This window comes from Orbicella faveolata, unplaced genomic scaffold, assembly GCF_042242905.1.
Source record: "Orbicella faveolata isolate gen_17 unplaced genomic scaffold, um_ofav_v1 contig_3, whole genome shotgun sequence".
In the NCBI taxonomy this organism is placed as follows: domain Eukaryota; kingdom Metazoa; phylum Cnidaria; class Anthozoa; order Scleractinia; family Merulinidae; genus Orbicella; species Orbicella faveolata.
In genome coordinates this window covers 14,821,886-14,837,184 of record NW_028301558.1, presented here as the reverse complement: position 1 = coordinate 14,837,184, position 15,299 = coordinate 14,821,886, and the positions used below count along the sequence as shown (strand labels likewise).

Here is a 15,299-nt window from a genome sequence, read left to right as displayed (position 1 = left end):
CACTGAACAATGCAATTCAAGACTTTTCATTCCCTTAGCCACCATGGTATATATAAACAATAGCCTCCATTTGGCGCGAAAATATACTCGGATATTATCTCTTCCGAGAAGCAAACAGTGTTCCGAGAGCGAAGTTCGGGGAAAACTGCACGCTGCGAGGAACAGATAATGTCTGCGGACAAATATCTGAGCATATTTTCGCGCAAATAGAGGCTATTGTGTTTACTATTTTCCAAATATTTTTCGCCACACGCGCAGTTTTGAAAATTGGGTAATATCACTCGGATGTTCCCCAGTTTTAGCTGGGGCATATTCAGTCACGTGACGCGTTTAGACCAATCTCACGCGAGCTAAAATATTTGATGGCTTTTAAGAGCAATTATACCATTTTCTACAAATATGGCAAGCGTACGCGTAATTTTGGGGGTCGTTTCTATTTCTATTTTATTTTAGTTTTCTATATTTTGGGGGCCGTTCTAAATAAAACAATGATTCCACTCGCGCTTGTTGGATATGAGATGATTATAATCAACTCAGCGCTTAGTTATTCGCCCACACATCCAGGTCCTCCCTTTTACTTTCTTACCACAGTGGTGGAGAGGGGAGTGCATGTCGTCCGCCTGCCAAAAAGCTAGTGAAGCATGGAATCGAAATAATCGGTCCAAGTTCGGAATGTGATTTTGTCTATGCAGTTCTTTCCTCAATGACCGACTGTTGTGTGTTTGCTCCATCGATCTTTTGAGAAAGAAAACAACAAACAAACAATACTGATCTCATATGATAACATTTGGCAGCGCACATCGTATATTAGTGCGCCTACAAGAATATAAATTTTAACCAGAAGATGAAGGGCCTGATGAGTCATTACTGCAATGTTACAGGGGGCGTCCAAATAACAGACCTTTCTTTTTATTACTTTCATTTGAGGGCGTTTCTCTGATTTGCAATAAGGATGGACATTTTCTCAGTGAAAAACAGACGGCTGCAAATCACGCCGCCAAAATGAAAGACGCAAACCAATTTAGACTCTCGTCTGTTCACTTGTTCCGCTTGAAAAACCACGAAGAAAGGTTTGAGGTGTGGCATTGTATATAAACCACTCACGTCTCAGTTAAAAGTATCAGATACTCATGCGATCAATCACGCGATAGAAAAGGTCACAAAAGTTCATGTCTCTTTTCCGCAAGAGACACAAAACAAACACGTTTTAGCATTGCAAAGTTAGTTCAAACCGCTCTTTACCTGGGAGTTTTTGTCCCTTTGTTCAGCTATCGAAGACATCAAACAGGGTTCAGCCGCGTTAATGAAGTTGGATACGTGCCACTCGTAACCGAAAGGACACCAAGTAAACTGTTCCAACAGATTCTTCACGTTTTATTGGCGGACTAAGCTCTGCCACGGCCGATGAATATATTAGTTTGAGTCGGTTTGCTTCAGCATCGTAAACAAGGTGCACGTTTACCATGGTGAAAATTTAAGGGCTTGAAGACCCTGTACCTGTGCCATTCAGCCACGAAGAATCAACATTCCGCATGTCATCAAAATGCGTCTGAAGGAGCAACATGTAATGAAGAACGTGCGCTTAAGTAAAACAGCGTCCATCTACTTAGGCCGCACAATCTTAACTTGTCAGTATGAAAGAAAGAATCATAATGGCCAAAAATCCGAGAAAGAAATCTTCAAACTCTTCAAAAAGAATTTCAAGATTGGACACACTGGCTTCAAAACCTTTGCTTGACTGCGAAAGATTGAAACAAGCAGGGACAGGCAAAAAGAAACAAAGAGGTGGTCATGATTGTGAAATCAACAGTGTTAAGATCCAAGAAAAAAAACCCTCGATAGGAATTCAAAATTGACTACAAAAGACAGACTACAAAGTGGTGGTCAAGATTGGAAATGCGGCTAACAAGGGATGACGGTCGATATGTCAGACTTTCACAAAGGTAGGGAAAACGATCCAGTCGTAGAAAAGGTCAATCATTCCAGCCAAGAGAGATAACAGATAAAGGGAAAAATCAAGAAACCTGCGCTTTATCAAAAAGCAAACTGTTACTATTAAATAAATGAAAAGCGACGGGATAGATTGAAAATTTGATCTCGCAATGAAATATTACAGTTCCGCACGACTGATTTGTTAGTAAGTGAGCAGGATGATCATTCATAAGAAATCCCAGAGTAAGGCTACTATTTTGCGACCAAGTGATCACTGCATTTGAAACAATTATTTACATTTTTGTTATCATAGGATCCCAACAAAAGAGGCACAACAGAAGCCTACAATACAATGAAGGTACGGGATGTGTTTGCATCTTTGCCTCCTGAAGTAAATTATTTGGCCAGATAGGGTAGGGGTGGAAACGGGACAAAAATGATTTCTAATAATTTTACAACCCATAATTTTCCAATAAGATGCCACTCACAGATGACATTTTCCCCGGATGTTGTGTCTTGTTTTACCCAGAAGCCTCTACCTGCAATACTCGGGCGAAACCGAGAAAATTGTCAAACTTTTGTTTTGCTGAAAGAAAAAAGCCAAATAAGAGGAAATGCAAACCATTTTGGTGAGTAGATTAAACAAGCAACAAGTTACTTTCGATAAAATTACGATTCTGTATCCCTGTTGCTGGGAAAATAACTCACCAAGCACAATTACGATATGTACCTGTAACACATAGAAGCTACATTGCAACCCAAACAGTATCCATTTTAAATGTAGTAGTATTCGGTAAATATTTAACCTTGATATCAGCTGGACGTTTTCGCTTATAGGATTAATTTGCGTATTACAGGATAGTTCTGTGTACAAACGTTCTGCAACACCAGCGAGCATTCGTAAGTACTTTCGCTTCGTTAACTAGATTAGATACACTATTGGTTCTTTTTCAGTTTGAGAGCAGCCCCGAAGAGTACTCCCACTTGCTTCGTTCTCTGAGAAGACACCTTCGTCTCATATACAACCATATGTGTCTTCGATGCCCAGAATGTGGAGAAAGATTCCGAAGATTACATGTGGTTCTGTATGTTCCAACTTATCACAGGTTAGGAAAATGTCCTGGATTGCCTTGTTTCATAAATGCAGAAATATATTCGTCTTCGAAATTTTCGACATTAAATTCCACGGATTCTGTCAGAGGTACAAGTTTCATATGTAGTGCCGTTACAGTTATGAAGTCAAATGCCATCTTTGAGCACTAAACAACTCTGCCACTTTGCCATCGTATCTCCTAGATGTTTTATTGTGCCATGCATTTTTGCATTGTTTTCTTCATTTGTTCTAGCACAATTTGATGAAAAGCAGTTTACGTGCTATTTACACTACCACGTGTGTGACCACAGATAGCTATTTTAAGAGGGGCATTTACTAAACATTTCATACAGAAAGTGCACGTCAACCTGGATGGCATTTATAAATTCCTTCCACCAACAAAATGCAACAAGTCTAGAGGCACATTAAATTAAATTAAGTTTGTTCAAACACGCGTCGTCATAAATTAATCGAAGATCAACTTCTTGGACCTAAAATGCTTTGCAATTTAAATGGCCCCATTATTAATCTAATCAGTTTGATTATTATGTTTTGTAAAACAGCTCGAGCTTACAAACAAATATATAAACAAATTTTCTCTCAATGTTTCGTCGAATTCTCTAAGTCGTGTAAAGAAATAACTGTTTTCAGATGTTTGTCCTTCAACAGATACCATGATGTCAGAGGATGGCAAGGAAGAGACTTTGTAAGAAAATCTTTTTCATTTAAATATAACTTTTTTATGAGTGTTCCTAACGGTCAAAGTTGCCTCAGTGCACAAATATAATTTGTCAGTGTACAAAAGCTACTTCAGTGCACAAAAACAAATTGCCAGTGTACAAAAGCTGCCTCAGTGCACAAAAATAAATTGCCACTGCAAAAAAGTTGCCTCAGTGTACAAAAGTAAACTGCCAGCGCACAAAAGCTACCTCAGTAGACACAAATAAACTGCCAGTGCACAAAAGCTGCCTCAGTGCACAAATATAATTTGTCAGTGTGCAAAAGCTACCTCAGTGCACAAATATAAATTGCCAGTGCACAAAAGCTGCCTCAGCACGCAAAAAAAATTGACAGTGCAAAAGTTGCCTCAGTGCTCAAAAATAAATTGCCAGTGCACAAATATAATTTGTCAGTGTACAAAAGCTACCTCAGTGCACAAAAATAAATTGCCAATGCACAAAAGCTGCCTCAGTGCACAAAAATAAATTGCCAGTGCAAAAAAGTTACCTCAGCGCACAAAAATAAATTGCCAGTGCACAAAAGCTACCTCAGTGCACAAATATAATTTGTCAGTGTACAAAAGCTGCCTCAGTGCACAAATATAATTTGTCAGTATACAAAAGCTACCTCAGTGCACAAAAATAAATTGCCAATGCACAAAAGCTGCCTCAGTGCACAAAAATAAATTGCCAATGCACAAAAGCTACCTCAGTGCACCAAAAAATAAATTGCCAGCGCACAAAAGCTCCCTCTGTGCACAAAAATAAATTGCCAGTGCACAAAAATAAATTGCCAATGCACAAAAGCTGCCTCAGTGCACAAAAATAAATTGCCAATGCACAAAAGCTACCTCAGTGCACCAAAAAATAGATTGCCTGCGCACAAAAGCTCCCTCAGTGCACAAAAATAAATTGCCAGCGCACAAAAGTTCCCTCAGTGCACAAATATAATTTGTCAGTGTACAAAAGCTACCTCAGTGCACAAATAACTTTTCAGTGCACAAAAGTTGCCTCGGTGCACGGAAATAAATTCCCAGTGCACAAAAGATGCCTCAGTGCACAAAAAAAATTGTCAGTGCACAAAAGTAACAAATATAATTTGTCGGTGCACAAAAGCTGCCGCGGTGCACAAATATAATTTGTCAGTGCACAAAAGTTGCCTCAGTGCACAAAAATAAATTGTCAGTGCGTGGAAGAAGCCTGGTTAGATGGTTTTCCCATTTCTGCTGCTTAATTTCACTATCAGTTGGAACATTTTGCTGTTTCATTTGCCTTGCAAATCGATCGGCCTTCGACAAGGATATTTTAATTCCACACCGGAAAGCATGTTTTGTTCTTGCTGTGGCGTCCTTTACGATCATCGCCGATGAACGCTTGGAGACCTTTGGTTTAAAATGGCCTTGTCTTTCATCGGATTTCTTGGAGGCAATTTGCTCGTATGTTGGCAGCTTGGCCTTTAGTAAATCTGGCCTAGTTGATTGAGAACTGGAAGGCGGTTTGCGGGAGATGCTCGAGCTGTTAGCAGCAGTCTCCCGGCCGACGTTCTCCTCACGTGAACTGCAATCTGGGTCATTACTAGTTTTTAGACTGTAGCCACAACTAGGCCAAAATGAAAAGGACATTTGCACTTGAGGTAACCATCAACATTGGTTTGATGGAATACGTCACCGAGGAGGAGGGAGACATTCTGAAGCCTCTTAGGGGCAGCTCGCTTCCTCTCAAAATGAAAACTGACGTCAGGTACGATGAGATTTTAGAAGCAGCGATCACAAGTTTTCACAGACTATGCAAAAAGGATATGTCCTTGCATATCTGGACTCACGAACAGCGAAGAAGATGCCGGGGACTTCGGACGAGTTCGTTCTTAGTGATTACAAAGATTGGCTCGGGAGACCGTACTCCATGATTACCTTGTACCTGAGCCTAATTGAGAGGAAAGATATTGGCACTGCATCAGCCGCGGAAATTATCAATTGGTGAGAGCTTGAACATGATTTTAACATTGATAACTTAAGTTTAAGCTTACCTGAAATGGATAATTCAGCAGTCTCGGAATTAACGCCTTTGATTCCAAAACAGAATGGAGACATAATTTCCACTGCAGACGTATCGTTCATGGCCACGGACTTTTTGTAAGTTGTTGCTTTTGAAAGCTTTTGCATGTACCTGTTTAATGATTAACTCCAGTTTAGTCTTAAGAACAGTGATGCACTATTTCTCGCTGATGTGAAGTAATTGTTTTATAATTGGAAATCTACATGCAGTAATTAGGCATTTTATGGTTTAGTGATTGTTTTTTTATGGGGCCTCGTTTTTAAATGGAGGACTTATGTTTCATAAAATGCACATATCTAATTATGATTGGACGATCGTGATTATTTTACTTCTCTGCACTCGCCAATGTAGCTGTTGCAAGCAGAAAATCAAGAGGAATTTAACAAGATTCTGGAAGAGTGTGAATGGCGTTTTGAAATTGATGGATTACCAGCTGTCGTTGCTGTGAACAACAGAAAGATATTTGTTGATGAGGTGGCGCATTACTATGTACTAGGTCAGTGTAAAGCAATGCTGTACCAACTTCTATTAAGGCTTCAGTAATTATGAGGTACTCACAGTTAATGGACTTAAATATAACGAGTAAATGTCACTGACTGTTACATGGCAATTGTTAACTGCAATACTTCCCCTTTCCAATTCCTAATCAGCTACGAGTTATAGTCAAAAATACTAGCCCACGATTTCTTGTATTTCAAACCCAAAAATAGTCTTTCACATTTTCCAGTCACCATAAAATCTAATCGTAGTAGAAATCTGACTAAATCATCCCGATAGTGAATAAATGACTACCTGACTGACAGACCAACTGAATGAATGCATGCATACATGAATCTGTTAGTCAGTAAATCAATCTGCTAAATTTATTTGTGTTTTATTTGATGTCTCAATTGTCATGTTTTCTTTATACTAGATGGTTGTGGTACGTACACATTCTGGCATGGTAAGCTTCCTTTTTGAGCACAAGAAAAGCAACAAAACGACATGATTGAAACGTTGATTAATGTAATTTAACGTTAAGGCGCAATTGAGAATATATCGAACACCAAAAACATGAAATGTCCAGTGCCATGTGGTGATTACAAGAACAGTGTTAGATACTGTTGCACAGTTTCATGCAGAAAACAGACAAATGTTCTAAAATGACAAGATGGTCTTCCTGTACTTAAGTTTCCACAGTTCTCACTGGTTACATGTGTGACTATTTCTAGATGGAACACCTCTTGAGGTCATGCAAGAACAGTTCCCTGATTTGACAGGAGAGGAAGTTCATACCGCAACTGACTCCCCGGCCCATCATTTGCTTATGTTTGCAACAGGAGCTGCACAGGTGTCTGTCACTGGTTTTGACTCTGTTCCTTCCGTCCACTTTGTACATGATGAGTCCAAATCAGTGACCAGTGCATGAACATGTTTCAACACACTGTATTTGTATGTCAATGAAACCACAATACATAATCCCATTTACAGATACCTTGTCGCAGCACTGATGAATGGTGCCATCTTCAGTAAAATCTGAGTGTGTTATTTCTATGACAATGTGTAATACATTAATTATGTGCAGGTGAAAAAAAATAGGAATACATGTCTCTAAGAAATATTTCACATAGAAAGAACCTTTTTCACTGTTTAATTGTTTCCTTGTTATTATGTTGATGATAATTTTGCGAAAGTTGATTCTGGAATATATATTGTGAATAAGGATTTTTACCTTTCAGTAGATGTTATTATTTCTAGTGCCAACATATCATTTGGGAAGAACTTATATCTAAATGATTTATAAACAATGTTTCAGTTGTACAAAAATTTGAACTTCTTGTTAGTTTGATAATTTACAAAGAAGGTCATCCACCAATTTGAGTGTGACTTTCTGAAAAACGACCACCAGCATTCGATTCGTTCGTTTGAATGGGACGGTCCATAAACATAAGCTTTTGCACCTGCATGTTAATCCTGTCCATCACAACGAAGGTAACATTGAACTGCTGTTATGACTGTGTTCTCTGTACCAGTATCTGTTCTAAGGATATCTGGGCAGCCATCTAACTCTTCTACCGCTCCAAGGTAGAATCCTACAATCACTACTGGATCATTGTTTGTTCTTGAGACCTTCAGCCATATGACTCTTCGACTGAATCCATCAATACACCCATGTATGGAGAAACCATATGGCTCCAGTTTATCATATCCATCAGTGTGCCATGCAATATTTGGACCAGGATTCCTGTACTCACCGCGCTTTAAGCGGTATGCCTTCCTTTCTTGGGAGCCAGCGGAGTCAAGCTCCCGACAAAGCTCCTCAACCACCCCTTGTGGTACTTGAATACCCTTCAACCTGACGGAGTGCCAGTGTGACCGATACCTACCTGAACATCCTGGCCCATTTAAGTTGTTGATTATTTCTCTACGTCCTTCCAGTATTTTGTACAAAACATTTCTTCGCTTCAGCCTCATGTGATGCAATCGTTGTTGAAGAGTTCACATACACATTTCTGTGTCATGATTCTCCTGATTCACAAAAATGAGTCTTGAATAGAACAGCAAATATGGCCGCCAACACTAGAAAGCAACTGGCCTGTAGAGAACTCACTGAGAAAACTCTGTGCACTGACAAATTACATTTTCATTGCAACTTATATTTGTGCACTGAGGTAGCTTTTGTGCACTGGCAATTTATTTTTGTACACTGAGGCAACTTTTGTCCACTGCCAATTTATTTTTGTGCACCGAGGCATCTTTTGTGCACTGAAGCAACCTTTGTGCACCGGCTATTTTTGTGGACTGGGAAAACTTTTGTGCACTGACAAATTCTATTCTCGCAATGAAAACAATACTGCGCACTGACAAGTTGTATTTGTGTACTGAAAGAAAAAGTTCACTGAAACACTACATTTGTGCACTAAGAAGAATTTATTTTGCACTGAAATAAATATATGTGCATTGCATATATTTCTGATGTCCAAAATTAAACTAGGAAATAACTAGGAAGCACCTTAATAATAATAGTAATAATAATAATAATATAATAATAATATAATAGTACTAGTAATAATTAAAGTAATAGTAATAATAATAATAATAATAATAATAATAATAGATATTTATATTGCACCTATCCAGATCTCTTCTAAGCGAGCTAAGATGAAAGTTCTTCTTGCATTCACGTAGAGCATTCATTCATATATATATATATAGGTTGAATAAACAGAAGAAGATGCGAACTTTTCTCGTAGGAGGTCTTTAATTGAAGTGGACGTTTCGCCCATTCGGGCTTCTTCAACACTAAGAATATCAATACTCGGAATAAAATTTACAAAAAATGAAAAAGCCTTAAATAAGTTTCAAAACAATAACTTACAAAGAGAACAAAGAAATAGAAAAATATTTCACATAAGATTACATAAGAATTACGTAATAATAAAAATAGCAAAACGCCCGCTAAAAAGCAAATAAAATCAAATAAAATACAGCAGCAAGATGGTGTTAATTGTAGCGAATCCTATTCCTGGAATTAAACTCGCACCTTTTGTTGAGTCCATGAGGTGTGAGGGTGCATAATTGAGCACACCAAAAGGTCTCTCTTGTGAGCAAACGGTCATCAAGACTATTATTATTGACACTAAGATTACACAGCTGTTCAATAATTCAAAATTCAAAATCTGCCAGAGCATGAGGCTCTTTGTTAAAATGGATAGCAACTTCACAAGTACGTTTTTTGGTGATCATAGAAGACTTGTGGTTGCGGAAACGAATTTTAAATTCGTTACTTGTGGAACCAACATATTGCACATTGCATTTCTTGCACGTAACCAAGTAGATGACATTTTTAGATTTACAATTAAGAATCTGCGTAATAGGATACGTCCTGTTAGTACTAGTGCTAGTAAAGCAATTAGATTCCTTTAAATAATTTGGCTGTGCATTTAAAGCAACCCCGCTGATTATCGGGCGTGCGATGTTGCTCACGAGGCTTACTGCTCAAGATTTCTTTGATGTTTTTAGTTCTACGAAAAGCAGGAATGATGGACCCTACCGGAAAAATCTTTTTAAGAGATGGTGAATCATAAATAAGGTGCTTGTATTTCCTAATAATTCTACCAATACTGGGTAAGCGAGGGTTGAAAACAAGCACAAGTGGAAAAATTTGTTTGGACTCCTTAGGCTGGGGTTGAAGTAATGTTTGTCTAGGAATAGACTGGGCTTTCTCAAACTGTTGTGAAACCAAATTAGGGTTATAACCCCGGTTATATAGATAACCCTTATACTCAGAAGGGCGTTTACTAAATGTCTCATCAGTAGAATAATTCCTTCGGATCCTGGTAGCTACTCCATAGGGAATGGCCCTGGTAACATGGGCAGGGTGTGCGCTATTCTGTAGCAAGTAAATATGGTTATCCGTACGTTTGGAGTAGATATCAGTCTGGATGAAACCGTCCACCAGATTGAGAGTAAGATCTAGTACGTTAAGTGAATTGGGAGAAGAAACTAGAGTAAATTTAATGGTGGGGTACAAAGAATTAATATAACGCGTAAACTCATCGAGTTTAGCAGGCCCTTGGGTCCAAAGATCAAAAATGTCATCCCTATACCTCCACCACAGGTTGGGTTTAATTTCCCCTGATTTGGCTTTCTTATCAATAATTCCCATGGCTAGATCAGCATAACTGCATGCGTTTTTGGGACCCATAGCCGTACCATGAATCTGAAGAAAGTTGTCATCTTCAAAAAACGAATTATTGTGCTTAAGACAAATTTGTACAGCCTCAACTATGCAATCAGTAGATGGAAATTTGACTGGCCTAGCCTCTAAGGCTTCTATAACAGCATTGATTCCCAAATTGCTGTCAATGTTGGGAAACATAGCAACCACGTCCCATGAAACTAAAAGACTGTCCTTGGGAAAGGGGCCTGTTTTGTTAAGTTCCTCGATTCTCTGCAACAAATGTGTGGTATCCTTGATAAACGATGGCAAATTTTGGGCTAGAGGCTTAAGATAAAATTCTGTAAATGCTGAAAGGTTCTCAATGGCAGTGCCACAGCACGATGTAATAAGCCGAAGGGGATTCCCTGTTTGTGGGTTTTAATGGTTCCAAAAGCCTTGCCAGGCTTGGCATTACCATTGATAACCCAATAAGCAATTTCCTCATTAATTTGCCAGTATTGGTAGAATTATTAGGAAATACAAGCACCTTATTTATGATTCACCATCTCTTAAAAAGATTTTTCCGGTAGGGTCCATCATTCCTGCTTTTCGTAGAACTAAAAACATCAAAGAAATCTTGAGCAGTAAGCCTCGTGAGCAACATCGCACGCCCGATAATCAGCGGGGTTGCTTTAAATGCACAGCCAAATTATTTAAAGGAATCTAATTGCTTTACTAGCACTAGTACTAGCAGGACGTATCCTATTACACAGATTCTTAATTGTAAATCTAAAAATGTCATCTACTTGGTTACGCGCAAGAAATGCAATGTGCAATATGTTGGTTCCACAAGTAACGAATTTAAAATTCGTTTCCGCAACCACAAGTCTTCTATGATCACCAAAAAACGTACTTGTGAAGTTGCTATCCATTTTAACAAAGAGCCTCATGCTCTGGCAGATTTTGAATTTTGAATTATTGAACAGCTGTGTAATCTTAGTGTCAATAATAATAGTCTTGATGACCGTTTGCTCACAAGAGAGGCCTTTTGGTGTGCTCAATTATGCACCCTCACACCTCATGGACTCAACAAAAGGTGCGAGTTTAATTCCAGGAATAGGATTCGCTACAATTAACACCATCTTGCTGCTGTATTTTATTTGATTTTATTTGCTTTTTAGCGGGCGTTTTGCTATTTTTATTATTACGTAATTCTTATGTAATCTTATGTGAAAAATTTTTTTATTTCTTTGTTCTCTTTGTAAGTTATTGTTTTGTAACATATTTAAGGCTTTTTCACTTTTTGTAAATTTTATTCCGAGTATTGATATTCTTAGTGTTGAAGAAGCCCGAATGGGCGAAACGTCCACTTCAATTAAAGACCTCCTACGAGAAAAGTTCGCATCTTCTTCTTTTTATTCAACCTATAATTATTTAAAGAAGAAGCGTTCTGTATCCACTGGATCCTTTTCTCCAAGGCATCATCGTTGGCAAACCAACATCGTTTACACATCCATCTATCCATGTATCGATCGATCTATCTATCTATCTATCTATCTATCTATCTATCTATCTATCTATCTATCTATCTATCTATCTATCTATCTATCTATCTATCTATCTATCTATCTATCTATCTATCTATCTATCTATCTATCTATCTATCTATCTATCTATCTATCTATCTATCTATCTATCTATCTATCTATCTATCTATCTATCTATCTATCTATCTATCTATCTATCTATCTATCTATCTATCTATCTATCTATATATAGATGTGTAAACGATGTTGGTTTGCCAACGATGATGCCTTGGAGAAAAGGATCCAGTGGATACAGAACGCTTCTTCTTTAAATAATTATAGGTTGAATAAACAGAAGAAGATGCGAACTTATAATATATATAAATATATATATATATATCTTTTTCATCTTTTGCATTTGGTAAATTCGTGTGTTTCTAATGTTTATACCTTTTGCTTTACTTAGCGTTTTGGTTTAATTTGGATAATTTTGTTAACTAAATGAGCTGTAAAATGCATTTTGGTATTCTTGGAAATATCGTAATTTTCATGGTACAACTACGAACAAGTCAAAGAAACTTGTACTGAGAACACTAATAGACTTGCCATGCCTAATTATCCTTTTGACGCCAAATAATCGTGTTAAGTCAAACTCCTCTTTTCGAAAGCAATCAGAAAATCGAAAGACTTTGAACGGGGTAAACCTCAACAAAATTTAACGGGTAAATTATCTACTGACAGTAGTAAAACATAGTTTTTCAAATGAAATATTTTTATGATTTTCCTATCAAAATATGAAATATAACTGTTAGGATTCATGAGCTGTTCCAGAGAGTTTAATCAGATTTACATTCTTAAGGTTGTATTTGTAATAAGCCAATGCAAAATAAATTAAATCCAGTTTAATATTTTCTCTCCTCAGGTGACAGACGCCCTGTAAAGATTGCAGCCGGGTCTTAAAATTGCTGTGTTTTTCCAGTGAACCACTTTACACCTTCGTCCCACAATCTTATTTACTATGTTGTTATTAAATTATTAACAAGTATTCACTGAAGTGGAGGTAAATATCCATCACTTTCACCGACACTAAGGTGAATAATTGTTTCAATAGATACCACACAAGCTGATAATTAGCGGACCAAAACTTTATTTTATGTGTGACAAGCGGTCGGAAATTTTAAAATCTCTCGCGCCGGCTGCTCGGAGGTGAATAGTATTTGCTAATCACCTCGGAGTTAACCAATCAGAGCGCGAAAAGCACTATTCACTTGTGTGGTATATACTGATACATATTACAGGCAAAGGTTCGATACCTCTGAAGTAAATATTGTAAAAAAAAATAGCCAATTTATATAATGTTAAAATAAAAATTAAGATAGAAACTACAGTTACTCAAGTTTCACGCTTAAAACGATCATCAGAATGTGCGGCGGTTTAAACTAAATTGAAACTAATTCTTGAACGGAGTGCGGAGCGATCCCGCTTCTTATTGGCTGCATAGAACTTATTCACGTGCCTGCATTTTGTTACAAGTTGAGATCTTTTGTTTAGAGGCGTAGATTTGCCCGCGGATAGAATGTAGAGTTTTTCTGTCATAGCTTCAAAACTAGATACAATAATCACAAGCTTTCATTTAAACATCGCAAGCATTCACATGACACTGTCCTGTCTAACTATATCTGGGACCTGAAAGACAATAACACTGATTTCTCGACCATAGGTCTATTGTAACGCGAGCAAGTCCGTACAAGGGAACCTCGTCACGCTCCAATTTGTGTCTGACAGAAGACAGAGTAACTACAGTTTCTATCTTAATTTGTATTTCGCTCTTCATGCATTTGTATCGAGCACTCCTACGATTGTGTGAAACTACTTCTATTTTTCTTTATTTATAATATTAAAATACACATTTTTTGTTTCAATGATCTATGTGTGAACTTTATCTGGAGACAGTTTCTAAAGAAATTAGGTTCTTTGGACAACACAACTGATTATGGTCAAATTGCCCCAACTGTTCCGAAAAAAGAGATCAAAGAGATGACAGACGGTAATTTGCGTCACGCTTTGACGACGCGACAGCAGAAATCAATGCACCGTGACGTTAATTGGAGAATCACGCCCTACATCAATTTCTCAGTGTTGACTTCTCTTATAACATATCATTTCAACAGAAAAGGGGCATTAAAGCTTTCCAAAATTTTTTCCATTTATCAATCTAAGTATTGACATCAGTTCCTTACGCGGTTTTACAGAATGCTGTCCGACATGCACATTAGTAAGTTACTAGGTTGAAAAGCAATTCAATCAAGGGGCAAATTCTGCATCTATATAACAACGCTTGGTTGGCTAAGGTCACCAAAAAGGCCCAAGCAGCTGAGAATGTAGCACAGCCTTGGTTCTCTGATCGTGCGTGCCACACACAAACTTGAATTCACGAACCCTTAGTTGAGGTACATTCCTTGGTCTATATGTCAATCTTGGTGCATTTTCCTACGGAATCTGACTATCTTAAGGAACAAGAATATTTGTAGAAGAAATGGAGCCCTTTTTTAAAAATTACCGCAGCTTTGAACGCTCAGGAAGTTCCATAGGTCTCTCGTAGCACGTCTTGAAAATGAGCATAGCATAACGACGTTTTCGTGGAAGTGGGATTGAAACTCGCTTGATGCCTTCGAACAAAATGAATCAATTTTCCTCTAAAAATCGGATCAGTTGGAAACTGGTGCACTGTAATGCTCCTGGCGTATGAATTGTTCGCGTAACGTTAAATGTTTGGCGCGCCAGCAACGCAATATCAACCTCCCTTTTGCTCTGCTAACTACCTTTCGGCCATATTGGCTCGATCTCTATCACATAAACTGACGTCACACGTTGATGTCACGTGACCTTTTGGGCCTACGATTCGAATGCCGTGTGTGAATGTAAAAAAGCTTAACTTTGCGCGCTTGTATTAATTAACAACTTTTATCGTAGACTTCTAAAATATTTGAATTTTTGAATTGTGTATTTCAAGCAGTATCTTTTTAAATTAACTCGAAAATAATTTCGCTTCATAGGCACTTTAAAGAAGACAATATAAAACACAAACAGCCGTTGGATGACGGTTTCTTAACGCTTGGTTTCTTGGTCTTATTCTCTCTGATTTCTTGTTACTCTAAACCAAACTTTTGACAGTACATCTTTCGATTTTGCATGTTGGTGACAATAACAGTGGCATTTCTGTCAGAACTCTTTAAATAAGATCACTGGCATGTCGTGTCACGAAATTAAAAATATCAAACAACAAATGTAAACAGACGACAGTGGTCCGAGCTGGGGCATCGATTCTTTTA

At 37.8% G+C, this 15,299-nt stretch overlaps 3 long non-coding RNA genes and 1 pseudogene across 8 annotated transcripts in view; 2 read left to right on the top strand and 2 right to left on the bottom strand.

The window, feature by feature from the left end:
- The window catches only part of LOC149106535 (uncharacterized), a 138,412-nt gene that overhangs the window by 55,122 nt on the left and 67,991 nt on the right, over window positions 1–15,299 (bottom strand). Inside the window, exon 4 of one of the 5 annotated variants that reach the window (XR_016209849.1) lies at window positions 14–1,549. The exons of the other annotated variants lie outside the window; for them this stretch is intronic. This is a non-coding gene — a long non-coding RNA (uncharacterized LOC149106535). Of the gene's footprint in view, window positions 1–13; window positions 1,550–15,299 lie in introns of those variants that run through there. 5 annotated transcript variants of the gene reach the window in all.
- On the top strand, window positions 1,544–13,892 carry LOC110048165 (uncharacterized). Of its 2 annotated transcripts, XR_002296591.2 has the most exons (5): window positions 1,544–1,943; window positions 2,246–2,290; window positions 2,887–3,038; window positions 3,695–3,731; window positions 12,890–13,892. It is a non-coding gene; the product is annotated as an uncharacterized LOC110048165 (long non-coding RNA). The 2 variants fall into 2 exon arrangements; XR_016209852.1 differs by lacking the exons at window positions 1,544–1,943; window positions 2,246–2,290 and adding an exon at window positions 2,302–2,561.
- On the top strand, window positions 3,738–6,779 carry LOC149106539 (uncharacterized). Its single transcript, XR_016209855.1, has 2 exons — window positions 3,738–6,295; window positions 6,713–6,779. It is a non-coding gene; the product is annotated as an uncharacterized LOC149106539 (long non-coding RNA).
- Window positions 9,198–10,660, bottom strand: LOC149106538 (uncharacterized; annotated as a pseudogene).